This window comes from Lissotriton vulgaris, chromosome 8, assembly GCF_964263255.1.
Source record: "Lissotriton vulgaris chromosome 8, aLisVul1.2, whole genome shotgun sequence".
In the NCBI taxonomy this organism is placed as follows: Eukaryota; Metazoa; Chordata; class Amphibia; order Caudata; family Salamandridae; genus Lissotriton; species Lissotriton vulgaris.
Window position 1 is genome coordinate 124,628,743 of NC_141696.1, and position 12,550 is coordinate 124,641,292.

Genomic DNA, 12,550 nt, shown 5'->3' on the forward strand with positions numbered 1-12,550 from the left:
AATGCCCCACTCTACGAGTGACGCTTTAATCGTCTCTATTTTGAAACCTGGTAAGGCTCCCCAAGAGTGCCTGTCTTATTGGCCTTTATCATTGATTAACGTAGACACAAAACTTTTTGCTAAGATATTGGCCAATAGACTGACCCCGCTTCTGCCTTTCATAGTGGGTCCCAAGCAGGCGGGATTTATAACCCGCTGTACGTTATCCTACAATTTGAGTACAGTGTTTGTGGCTTTGCAGCATGTTAAACTAGGTGTTAAGGTGATGGCAGTGTTTTTGGACGCAAAAAAGAAAATTATAATGTTCCTCCCTTCTGTTGTATGTCCGAGGTTACTACCCCCCACCCTGTCCCTCCCACACCTCACCGCACGCAGCATGCCCTATGCGAGCCCCCACTGCGTCAGAGGGCCCCTGCCCGGTTGCTGTGGGCCTACCCTGCTGTACTTTGCGAAGGCCTGGGGGATGGATGCAATCCTCTGGTGCTCCCCCCCGGCACCACATCTGACTGCGGAGGCAAGGAGTATGTACAGGGAGGCACCATCTTGCATTGGGGCCCAGCTATGCCCGTGGCCCAGCAGTGTTCTCCTGAGCTCCCCTGGAGACTGCAGCAACTCATCTGTCTCTACCCAGGTACGGAGGAGGTGTTGGCTATGCCCCCGCATGGGCATTGCGGCACACATTGTCTGTGTTGCCGGGGGGGGGGCGAAGGCCCAACCATCGAAATTCGACATTTGTATGGGGGAGGAGAGAAACACTTTGGTGGGTAGCCGGTCGGTGAGACACACCACTGGGAGTGTTTGCACATAGGGATCGGGACCCAAAGTTCCTGCTAATGGGGGCACTGAATAGTGGTTACAGCCGGGACGGTTTGAGAAGGAAGCCTCCCATCACATGTGCAGGCCTTAGGCCTAGGTATTAAGCAAATAACTGCAGCATGTGGAAGCCGGACAAAACTCAATCAAAACTACAATTTGACCAGCGCAAATTCACTAGACTTAGGGAGAATGGAGCGGACACTGATCTAGGGGAGCATGGAGCCTCGGTCTTGAGCCAGGAAAATACCTAGGACACATTCTGAAAGCCATGCAACAGAGCCCCTCCACCATAGATGGGAAAATAGACTCTCTTTCCTATCGTATGGACCGCATGTTGGAAAGGTTGGACAAACATGCAAAGAGAATTGGCATGGTGGAGAGGCCAGTCTCAGAGATTGAGGACCAAGTTGTCGAGACCTCGGGTTCGCAGAAGCAGGTAGCAAAGCTTGTGGAGTCACTACAGGCGAAGGCAAAAGATCTTGAGGCGCACTCTAGTGCAACAATTTATGTATAGTGGGGCTCCTGGAGTACACTGTGACGGGGAACATAGAGCTCTATGTGGAGAAGTTGCTTACCACTCTCATAGGCAGCTACACGTTTTCTGCAATTTTTGTAGTGGATCGGGCACATCAGTCACTAGCACCCAAACCCCCACCTGGAGCCCCTCCCACCTCAGTATAGCACGAGTGCTCAACTATCAAGACAGGGGTGCTGCACTGCGGAAGCACAGGAGTTGGGAACACTCAACTATGAGGGCTCCGTATTGTCATTGTACACATGCTTCACCACACAGGTATAGGATGCGCGTAAACACTTTGCTCCTGTCAAACGCAAGCTAAAAGAGATGAAAATTGAAAATGCAATGCTTTATCTGGCCCACCTTAAGGTCACAGTCAATGGGAAATCAAAGGTGTACACGGATCCAGGAAGTGCCCAACAGGCGCTAAACGGCTGTACCAAGGCACAGAACAGCTCCCAGGCAACTGAAAGAACCGCAGCAGACTCCGTGAGTTCACTGGACCAATATGACTGACACCTTTACACATGTGAGCCAGGTGTTGAATAACAATTTTAACAGGGGCTAAATTGTCGGTGAGACGACAAATTTCCGTTGTACTGTTATTCTTGGGATCATGACACTCCTAGACAAAGTCTAATGTGGATGTCGTGTCTTGTTTCTGGGTTGCTCAGTGAGTTATGGGACAACGGGCAGGGGATGCATGTTTTGGGTTGCATACCATGCCGCCAGTGGTAGTAGATGCTGTAGCCAGAATAGTACACCAGTTTATAGTTATATAGTTGAAGCCATGGAGGAACGAAAATAGTGATACAATAAATGCAGTGATGTTTGAGCTCACCGCCCCACAGTGTATTACACATTGTGGAGAAGTGTGGCTCAATGATTAGAGCGGCATACCCTGATGCAGAGGTCTACCCAGGGACCATGGTTCAAGTCTCCGCCTCGGCGGGTCTTGGGCTCAAAATTCCACGGACCTGATAATTCTCGCCTCGGTGCATATTCCAATCATGGAGTCCCACTCTGCAACTCTGGGCAATAGCTTGCTTAATCTCCACAACGGCCCCCACAACACTAAGGATGCATGGCCTCCACCTTGGGGGTGCCCAGGAGTGGACGCCTCACAGGGAAAGCCAGGATGGGTTCCACAGCGGAATTCATACAAGCGCCTTGAGACCCTTGCGGGTGAATAGTGCGCTATACAAGTATCAATTTACAATTTACGTTTACATTTATACTAGTAGTGGGGTTCAAGTTTTGAGGGACGACTCTCTACCTGGGAGTCCAGATCCACACTGACCCAGAAGTTGTGGTTCGTGATAACTACAGGAGGGCGAGAAATAAGCTGTGGGAATCCATTGAGAAATTGATTAATTTGCCGCTGTCCTTGTTGGGGCGTATTTCACTTATGAAGATGATAGTACTCCCATGTTTTCTGTTCCAATTCTAATGCCGAAATCATTTTTTTGTGCACTTCGGTCCCTCATGCTCCGGTTGGTCTGGGAGACGCTTACTAAGCTGTATCCAGCAGGAGGATTTAGTGCCCCTGACTTTGAATTATACGATTGCGACGCACAGTAGAGGCATGCATTTCATTAGCTACATGGTGCTCCAGACATAGGGTGATCAGGCGTCCCCGTTTTGCCAGGACGGTCCTAGTTTTTACCAGCTGTCCCAGCAAATCTTAAGAAATGTAGCTCATGTACCAGTTTTTAAAGAGGGTCGACTAAAAACGGTGGGAGTTGTTTTTTTATGTTTACAAAGCAGGAATAGTTAGCAGTTGTTTCAAGAAAGCACTTTAATTAACAGGAAACCTACTGGGATTAAAAGTTGCATTTTATGTATGCTCTTACTGCCTTTCTGTAATTCTCTGCTGAGGAGCGCTCTCATCGCTTGAAGTAAACTTATAGTCCTTCTTCTATTTTTGTGAAATGTCCCGGTTTTTTACTTTAAAATTTTGGTCACCGTATCCAGACAGCCCACAGTTATTCATCGAAAGAGTGGCCGTTGAGCCGTATTCATTGCCACTGTACCTTTTTTGAGACGCCAAACAGGCGATATCACACTATATACTCGGTTGGGTGGAAGAGGAGCCTACTCTGGAGGTACTCTGGGGGTTGGCCATCCTGCGATGCCTCACCCTACTCCAGAGTTCTTCAATCTGTGGGGCGCGCCCTCCTGGGGGGGCGCAACGCCCTCTCAGGGGGGGCGCAACGCCCTCTCAGGGGGGTGCACACTCCACCTTACGATCTCGCATTTCATTCATTCCCAATTAATGGGGCATGACATGCCCTTTAGTAATTTTGAAAGATAGCTAATTCTGTGTCTCAGAGAGCTGAAATGCTTTCAGCTGTAGTAGGAGGCAGGGGGCCTCCTCTGCTATGAAACTAAAAGTGAAAGAGCAGACTGTTTATTCGCTTTTGGTTTAATAGCAGAGGAGACTCTCAGAATTAACCCTCCCAGGATAGTTAGCTTTTCAAATAAAGGAGGCAAAGTTTCTCCTAAATTACGCATATCTGCTAAGGTTTCAGAGTGCTATGAGTGAAATTTCCATAATTTTAATGTAATTATGAGTCACATTTTAAGGCCAATGAGTGACATTTTCTCATGAGTAAAATCAGGTTATGAAGAAGAGAGAAACATTTAAATATTCATAAATTAAACCTATTTGAGCACGAAGAAACAGTATCATGTTAGAGTAACTTTCGTAATGTGTCACACACTGTACGACCTGCACTCACTTACTGCAGGCAGTGCCCTGATTGTGTTTTGCCAATGAATTTAATTGAGACGGACACTCAGCTGCAGGTGTCTTAGTGCACTGTGAACAGTCTCACTACTTACTTCACCTTTTGAAAAAGCCATCTATCTCTATGCTTTGTGGTATCTAGCTTCAAGATTTTTCCTCCACTCGCTCACAGGACAACACCCCTTTGTTTGACTAGCGTTTAGATGTATCCACACTTCCTGCCCCATCAGATCAGTTTTAGATTTTTTTAACCCGATTTTTAATCTGTTCTCTTCCAAAAATACCTCTGTGCTATCTAAGCCCGTTTCAGTCCTTAAACCTAATAATTCAGAAACTCTAAATGCCCCAAAACACAGCCATATCATGCATAGCCTAAACATTCTAACTTCATGAAAATCATAACAGGATCCTGGTAATCTCAACAGCAATTGCTGCAATAATTCAAAAGATATAGGGGCTTTTGTGTGAGGCATCTTGGAATTCTCTCTCTGAAAACCTTTAAAAAATTTTTTTACTAAGACATTGTTAATAGGATCAACACCCCAGTACAACTGCCCATAAAAAGAAACCCCCGCTAATTTTCCCGCGATCGTTGTATGAGAAAGCCCTTTGTTGATTAATGCTAGGACAAAATCTAAAATTAAAGGAATGCACATCTCATCACTTTTTACATTGCTGAAAGTCTTTCCATAACTTATAAACTCATGCCATGCCAGCATGTAACTCCATTGAGTGGTCGGCGCTATAGAATATTCCTCAAGCTGCACGATCCTCAATCCCCTAGGGCCCAGACGCTGTGAGGAATAGGTGTTTTCATGACCGCTGCTCCAGGGGCCAGCAACCAAAATCTTTCCCACTGGGAACGAGAAAGCGCATCAGTGATTGTGTTATTTACACCTGGGATGTGCTTTGCCTTGAAAACTATATTCAATCTGAGAATCAATAACATAAAAGCCCTAAATAAACTCAGCACTCTCAGGTCTTTTACTTTCTGTCTATTTACTAGGTTGACCATCGCTATATTATCTACATGGAACAGTATCGTCCTATTGCTAAGTTCATGTCCCCATACCTGCAGTGCTACTAATAGTGGGAACAGTTTGAGGAACGCAATACTACGTCCTTGTGTCTTCCATAATTCTGGCCACTCTTCCGCGTAACAAAGTCCGTCCCAGAAAATCCCAAATCTATTTGCACCTGAAGCGTCTGAATAAAGCTGTACCTGCCAATTCATACCCTCCTCAATGAAATATAAGGAAACTCCGTTAAAATCTTTGAGGAAACAACAGACATATTCTCAAGTCCTCTTTCATGCTTTTTGTTAGTCTAATCCTGTGATGAGGCATTGTTGCACCTGACACGGCCATACCTAGTTGTCTGCAGAAAGTCCTGCCTGCCCGGACTACTCTGCACACGCAAAGTTTAAATAACCCAATACCCTCTGCAGTTGTCTTAAATGCAACTTGTCCACCTGTAACGCATCTTTGACACATGCTCTAATCTCTTCCAACTTGTTCTGCGGAAGCCTTGCCATCATCACTACTGTATTAATTTCTATGCCCAAAAATGTAATCTGTGTATCTGGTCCTTCTGTTTTGTCTGGTGCCAAAGGCACCCCAAATTCCTTGGCCATGTTCTGAAAAGGTTTCAATGCTAACTCACAATGCCTGGACTGTGCCTTAACCATGAATACAAAATCATCCAAGTAATGACAAATTTGACCTGTACTACATAACTGTTGGAAAACCCACTGCAAAAATGAGCTAAACAATTCAAAAAGATCACAGGAGACTGCACAGCCCATTGGGAGCACTTAGTCAAAAAAGAAGTATCCATCAAATTGCCTTCCCATTAACTCAAAGTCTACAGGATGTATCGGAATCAATCTGAATGCTGATTGGATGTCACATTTTGCGAGCTCTGCCTTCCTACCCAACCCTCTGACCATTTTCAATGCCTCTTCCACTGAGGTATATGAAACTGAAGTATCTTCTTCCGCAATGAATTCATTAATGGACATGCCCTCTGGCCATGAGAGGTGCTGTATCATTCTGTATTCCCCTGGTCTTTTCTTGGGAATGACCCCTAATGGTGAAACTATCAAATTAGCAAAAGACATCTGACTAAAGGGGCTTGCCACCCTGCCTAACCCTACCTCTTCCTCCAATTTTTTCCTTACCACTTCTGGGAATTCTTTTGCAGACCGCAGATTGTCTGCCCATCGTTTGACTCTAGGGCCTTGGTAGCTTATTCTGAAACTTTCTTTAAACCCCCAGTATAATTTAGCCGCCGCCGACCTGTATGGGTAATTATTAAGCCAAGGGATAAACAATTCCCATTTAATTGGGGTAAAAGCTTTTTGGTAAAGGATGGAGTGATGCCCCTCTCCCCATTGCTGCTTGTCCTTGCTCCTGAAACTTTTGTCCCATTGCACCTGGCGATGCTGTAAAACATTGAGAGAGCGTGTGCCTACCTCCACACTGTGAACATTCATGTTTGAAACGTCAGTATGGCCTGTTGCAGTAACCCTGGTTGTAATTCCAGCATGATCCCATTCCACCTGTTTGCCCTCTAGCCATCGTTCCTGCCCTTCCCTGGGCGCCGCCCCCCGGAAAGGGCCGGTACGTCACTGGGAGCCCACTAGCTGTGTGTGTAGTTGCCGGAGGGTGAGAAGATGACATCCACTGAAGCCAGAGCTCAGCGTCTATGTCTGCCCATGGTCTAACCCCAGACATACCCATCCTTGCCCTGAACACTTCGTCGTAGTTTAACCAGGAAAAGCCTCCGAAATGCATGTGGGCTTTCCTCACTACATCCATATATTTAAATATTGATACCGCCCTCTCTGGGTATTTCTCGCAGTAAATGCTAGCAAATATTAAAAAGGCCGATGTCCAAATATCTATACTGCGAGGCACTCTGGGGCGCCTTGCTAGCTCCATTCCTTCCTCTTTCGAACCTTCTTTCGCTTGCACATCATGGTGCAGCAAGCGAAAAACATCAACGTACTCGTGTTGCCATATCTTCTGTTTAGTTTTAATTGACAAATGCGAGCCTAAAGGCATTGCTAGACCCATATACGGTAATCTTTTTGGTAAACTTGCCCCTTCTTTAGTAACCTCTTGCTTTTGACTTTGATCTTCCCCCCCAACCACCTCACCTGTTGGTTGACAATCCACCTGCTTCTGCACCAGTATGTCCTGCTCGTTGTCCCCTTTTCCTTCCCCCCCCCTGTGTACCAACATCCCATGCCCCCCACCAATGCGGCTTACCCTTTGGTAGTTGCTCTTCTCTCCTCCGCAAATCCGATTGAGATATCCGCTCGAGATTCTCCTGTTGTGCCAAGGGTGCCTCATCTTCCCGTTTAACCTGAAATGATTTAGCAGATTTTGTTGTCCCACTCCCCCTCCCCTTATCCCTTGTCTTATTTGTCACGACCTCCATATTTCCCCAAACATCCTCCTCACATCCCCCTCCTCCAAATCTACCTCAAACTCGTCCTCCCTTGCCCACGTTCTCTGGGGATAAATAACTTGTTGACTTCTTCCTGGTCGTTCTCCATCCCCCACCCGCCCATCGTATGTTTTCCAATTTAAAGCAGACCCTCGCTCTAAAAGCCTGCCCGCCTGTGGTGAATCCGCTGAAAATCCAACATTGAAACCACTTTGCTCAGCGGCCGCCCTTGTTTGCTCAGCTGCTCTGCCATATGCTTCGTCCATGCCAGTCTTCTTCCTGTCCCTAATGTGATCAATTTCTCTGTTCAGAGACACCTGCTCCTGCCTCCCCACCAAACCAACACTGCTACTAGTGGCCCCTTTGTTCCCTGTGCGTCGATTCTTGTCCGCCGCTGGAGCATGCTCAACTCACACCCATTGCCTGTCTAAACTTTCCCCAAGCTCATCCTCCTCCATTCCAAAGCCCGCAGGTGCCTTTCGTGCAACAGGAAAAATGTATTCCCTGTTAAAACGTGTATGCTCCAATCCATTGCCATACATGAAGTCCATATAATCCTCGTGATTCCTCCCTTGTTGAAAACCCTCCCTCACCTGCTCCCCATATTCAATGTCCTGTTTGCCCTACCACTCCTGGTCATATGCTTGCCTGTCTTGAGCAGCGTCCTTGGTATTCCTAACAATATTAAATTGACCCACTCCATCCATACCCCCCGAGTCTTTTGCCTCCCTGGTAATAAAAAATGCTGGCATAGTACTCTTTTGCCCCCTAAAATATTCAGCCTGTTGATTCTGCTCAGCCATTTCGTCAACACTGCCACTTGAATAATCCACCAGTGCCCGGGACTGTATCTCCTTAGCACCTGAAAGTAAGCTAACAGATTCCTGTTTGTCAGCCACATGCAATTGTGTACTGCCTGAGATCTGTGGCACACTGAAAACAGCTACATGTCTGGGTCTTGGCAGCCTCACAGAGCCTGTTCCTGCTCCTCGGCCCCTCCCACCTCCAAGAGCTCTCAGCTCCCTAATAGTAACACCCCCCACTACGACCGCCCTCCTTCCAGTGGACGCCCTTGACTCACCGGGCAGCCCTGTAAACCAGCTGGTCCCCCTCAGCAAAGCCGGGGAAAGCGAACGCGTCTTCCGACCTCCCGCAGAAAACAGCTGGCTGCCTCGCGTTGCCGACGTCCTACGGCCTCTCGCTGAACGCGCCCTCCTCAAACCTCTTCCCAGAGCCGACGGCAGCCTCCCAGCTTCAACTGCCCTCTGGACACCTTTCTCCGCATTTCTCTTCAGCGGCCTGACGGGAGGGCCGCGGCGTCATCTACTCCTTCGACCAGCAGGTCGCTTCTTCCTGCCTCAGCGATGACAGCGAGCTCTTCTTTCAGCTCTTCCTGCGACACCATAACGGCTGTAAATATTTTTTATTATATTTACATTCCTGACATGCACTGGAGTACCTCGCACAAATTGCTTCTAACTTCCTCACACTACTAGCCAATATGGCGTTCACGCCTACTCTAATCTAACGTACCTACCTGGCTCGCGCTGTTCCCCACCTGTTAACAAATTGGAGCCCGTGGCCTGTCCCATTAGGGCGAAAATCCCCGGGGGGAGACCGCTTATCGCTCTGCTCCCCTTGAGGACCCCAGTGCTCAGAGATGATGACAGATGCATGAGATGCGGGGCGACCAATGCGAACTTTGCACACCTTGCATGGGGTTGCCCAGGTATTCAGAGGTCTTGGGAGGGGGAACACATGGCACTACAAGACATAGCTGGAGTAAGTCTGAGCTTGAACCCCTCGTAGGCATTGCTGGGCTACACTAAGGAGTTCCATAAAAGCACACCCAAATTGCTAGCACTAGGCTTCCTAATAGCAAAGCGTAGGATTGCTTAGCCATGGTTGAAGGGACCTATGCTCACAATAAAAGTATGGTGCGCTGATTTCTCTCGTTGCAATATACACTCTTGTTAACTTAAGAATGTTTGGGAACTGTATCGGGCATATCTGGCCCTCAACTCCACTGGTGAACAAGAGGGCGAAGAACAAGACAGGACGGGGTTGGTTGAATCGGGGGGGGGGATACAGGGGGTCTGCAATGCAGCCTTGTCTGGGTCGCCACCTTGTGTTAATGTTGGCCAGTCTACCACAGTAAAAGCCAGGATATTCCCTCTGATTGTAGATTTTTTTCTTATTGATGTATAGGCCTCAATGCATAAGGCTAATGCCCCCCAGTTTACAATGTAAAAAATTTGAATATTTATGTCGCTGTAACTATTAGGATTAGTTATGTTTCTTGAGGCTGCCGCCGATGTAATTCAATGACTAGCATACATATGCTTTATATACAAAATGAAAAAAAGTGTACTTGAGAACAGAGGAGTCACCTTACGAAAAGACAAATGCATTTTTAATAAGAGAGAAATCGAGTAGCTGGGTCATGTATTTTCCAGCCAGGGAGTGAAACCTAAACCTAGTCTTGTAAAAAGCATAGTTGAAGCGCCAGCTCCCAAAAATAATGAACAGCTATTATCTTTTTTAGGGCTGTCTGAGTTTTACGCAAAGTTTCTGAAAATTGGTGCAAATTTGACTGAATACTTTAGAGTACTGCTGAAGTAATGGTTAGAATTTATGTGGTCCCCTGTATGTGAGGACACATTCAAAGTCATCAACAAAGAGATTATCAAAGCATCTATTATCTTTTTTAGGGCTGTCTGAATTTTGCACAAAGTTTCTGAAAAATGTTGCAAATTTGACTGAATACTTTAGAGTACTGCTGAAGTAATGGTTAGGATTTATGTGGTCCCCTGTATGTGAGGAAACATTCAAAGTCATCAACGAAGAGATTATCAAAGCATCTATTATCTTTTTTAAGGCTGTCTGAATTTTGCACCAAGTTTCTGAAAAATGTTGCAAATTTGACTGAATACTTTAGAGTACTGCTGAAGTAATGGTTAGAATTTATGTGGTCATTTATGTGGTCCCCTGTATGTGAGAACACATTCAAAGTCATCAACAAAGAGATTATCAAAGCATCTATTATCTTTTTTAGGGATGTCTGAATTTTGCATCAAGTTTCTGAAAAATGTTGCAAATTTGACTGAATACTTTAGAGTACTGCTGAAGTAATGGTTAGGATTTTTGTGGTCCACTGTATGTGAGGAAACATTCAAAGTCATCAACGAAGAGATTATCAAAGCATCTGCTTTACAACCATTTGTGGAGTAAAGGAATAGTTTTCACCGTGGATGTGTGTGTGAGTACGGGTTGAGGGCAGATCTGCTTAACACAGACCTGAAGTGGTCAACAGCAGCAGAAAGCTCTCATGACCAAAGGAAGGCCCCTATGTTTTTTAATTTTAGCCAGCAACCAAATGCATACCTAGTCCTTGAACCACTGCTAACTAACACAGTCAAGGTATATAAAAATGTTAAACCTTTATGCCCCCAAACAGTTTTTTAAACATTCTTTTCTATAAAATTACAGAACGGATTTACATAAACCAACAAAAGCTCACTTTCTGAGTGAAGTTTGGTGTTAAACTGTACAACAGATTTTGCTATTGCTAGGTGCAAAAATTCCTGTAGGAGCTAAAAATGGGAAAACAAGTGCTTAATTTGAGCCAGAGCTTTCCGGTGCTCAGCACGGCACCTAATCCTCAGCACTGGCGCTTTTAGCACTAATTAAGGACACACTCATTTGGAAGGTACGTGATTTTCCCCAGAATCGCAGGATGTTGAGCCATGCCAAAGACTTGAACCTGGTTCCCCAGCTATGTAATCAACAACTCTAGCCATTAGGCCAAGTCCTCTCCAGGTTAATAAGTGCTGGGGCTCTAGTCAGGAAGCAGTTTGCACCAGCACATTTCTCCTGTTAGCGTTGCCTCCTGAGGAGAGCCCCGGGACTTTTTATTTTACAAATTAACCACTGGGGAAAACACATATCTGTGACCACTCCCATAACTGTTTTCCCCAGCACTGAACTTCATGAAACTCGGTCTGCTGGACTTTAGCTAGCCACGTTAGCATGATCCATCTATGAGGCCAAAGTTACAGACAGCACATGGTATTTAAAGCAATTGTACTAATTGTACTAATAAACACACATTCACAGTTGTATTACTATAATGCAAAGTTTTACATTTGAGTTTATTGCCACTGTACAGCAAAAGTAATCGGAAAATTATTTTGTCCTGCCTCACTGATTACATATAAATATTACTTTACCCGTAGAAACAACTCTCCTAACAGTCAGCTTATCACTTGAATGTGAGCTTACCTTGCAGCACACATTTAACTCCTTGCATCCCAGGTTTGGTTAAACACCCCCCCTCATCCCCACATTCAACAGTAGTAATAAACAGCATATTACACTCTGAGCATCTGCATATATAATCTATAATTACATATGTGTGTGTGTGTGTATATAAATGTATTAAAGAGATGACATTAGTGCCTCTGTAGTTATGGTTGAGAGCGAGTTTCTATACAAAAAGCCATTTTTGATTTCCTTAATACCTTTGGTGCTATTTGACAAACATTGATTAACCTTTACATAGAAAATATATGTCCACTCTGGGTTCCTTATAACAAGTGCCAGTCCATCAAGTGGGGATGAGGTAAATAGGGGTCCCAATGTGCTATTTCCTATTTTTTATCCCATAGGAGGTTGTAGTTTTTGATGCTGAAAAAACGGCTGAATGGAATTACACCAAATTTGACATGAGACATGAAATTAGAACTTTATTCAAGGAAGTGCCTCTATTTGGGTTGATGTAGATCCATTCAGAAGTATCAAGAAATTAGCTCAGGATAGGCATGCAAAACATCAACTTTAGAGGTATTGTGACCATTAACTCATATATATATCTACAGATCCTTATCGACTCTAGCATTGCAGTTGGTGTGCAGGTTTTGATTTGTGGTCCTAACCATAAATTGTGATGTTCAGTGTTTGTTCTTTTCTAATTTATAACCATAACTATGCAAATGTAACGACCGCTTAAAGTGCAA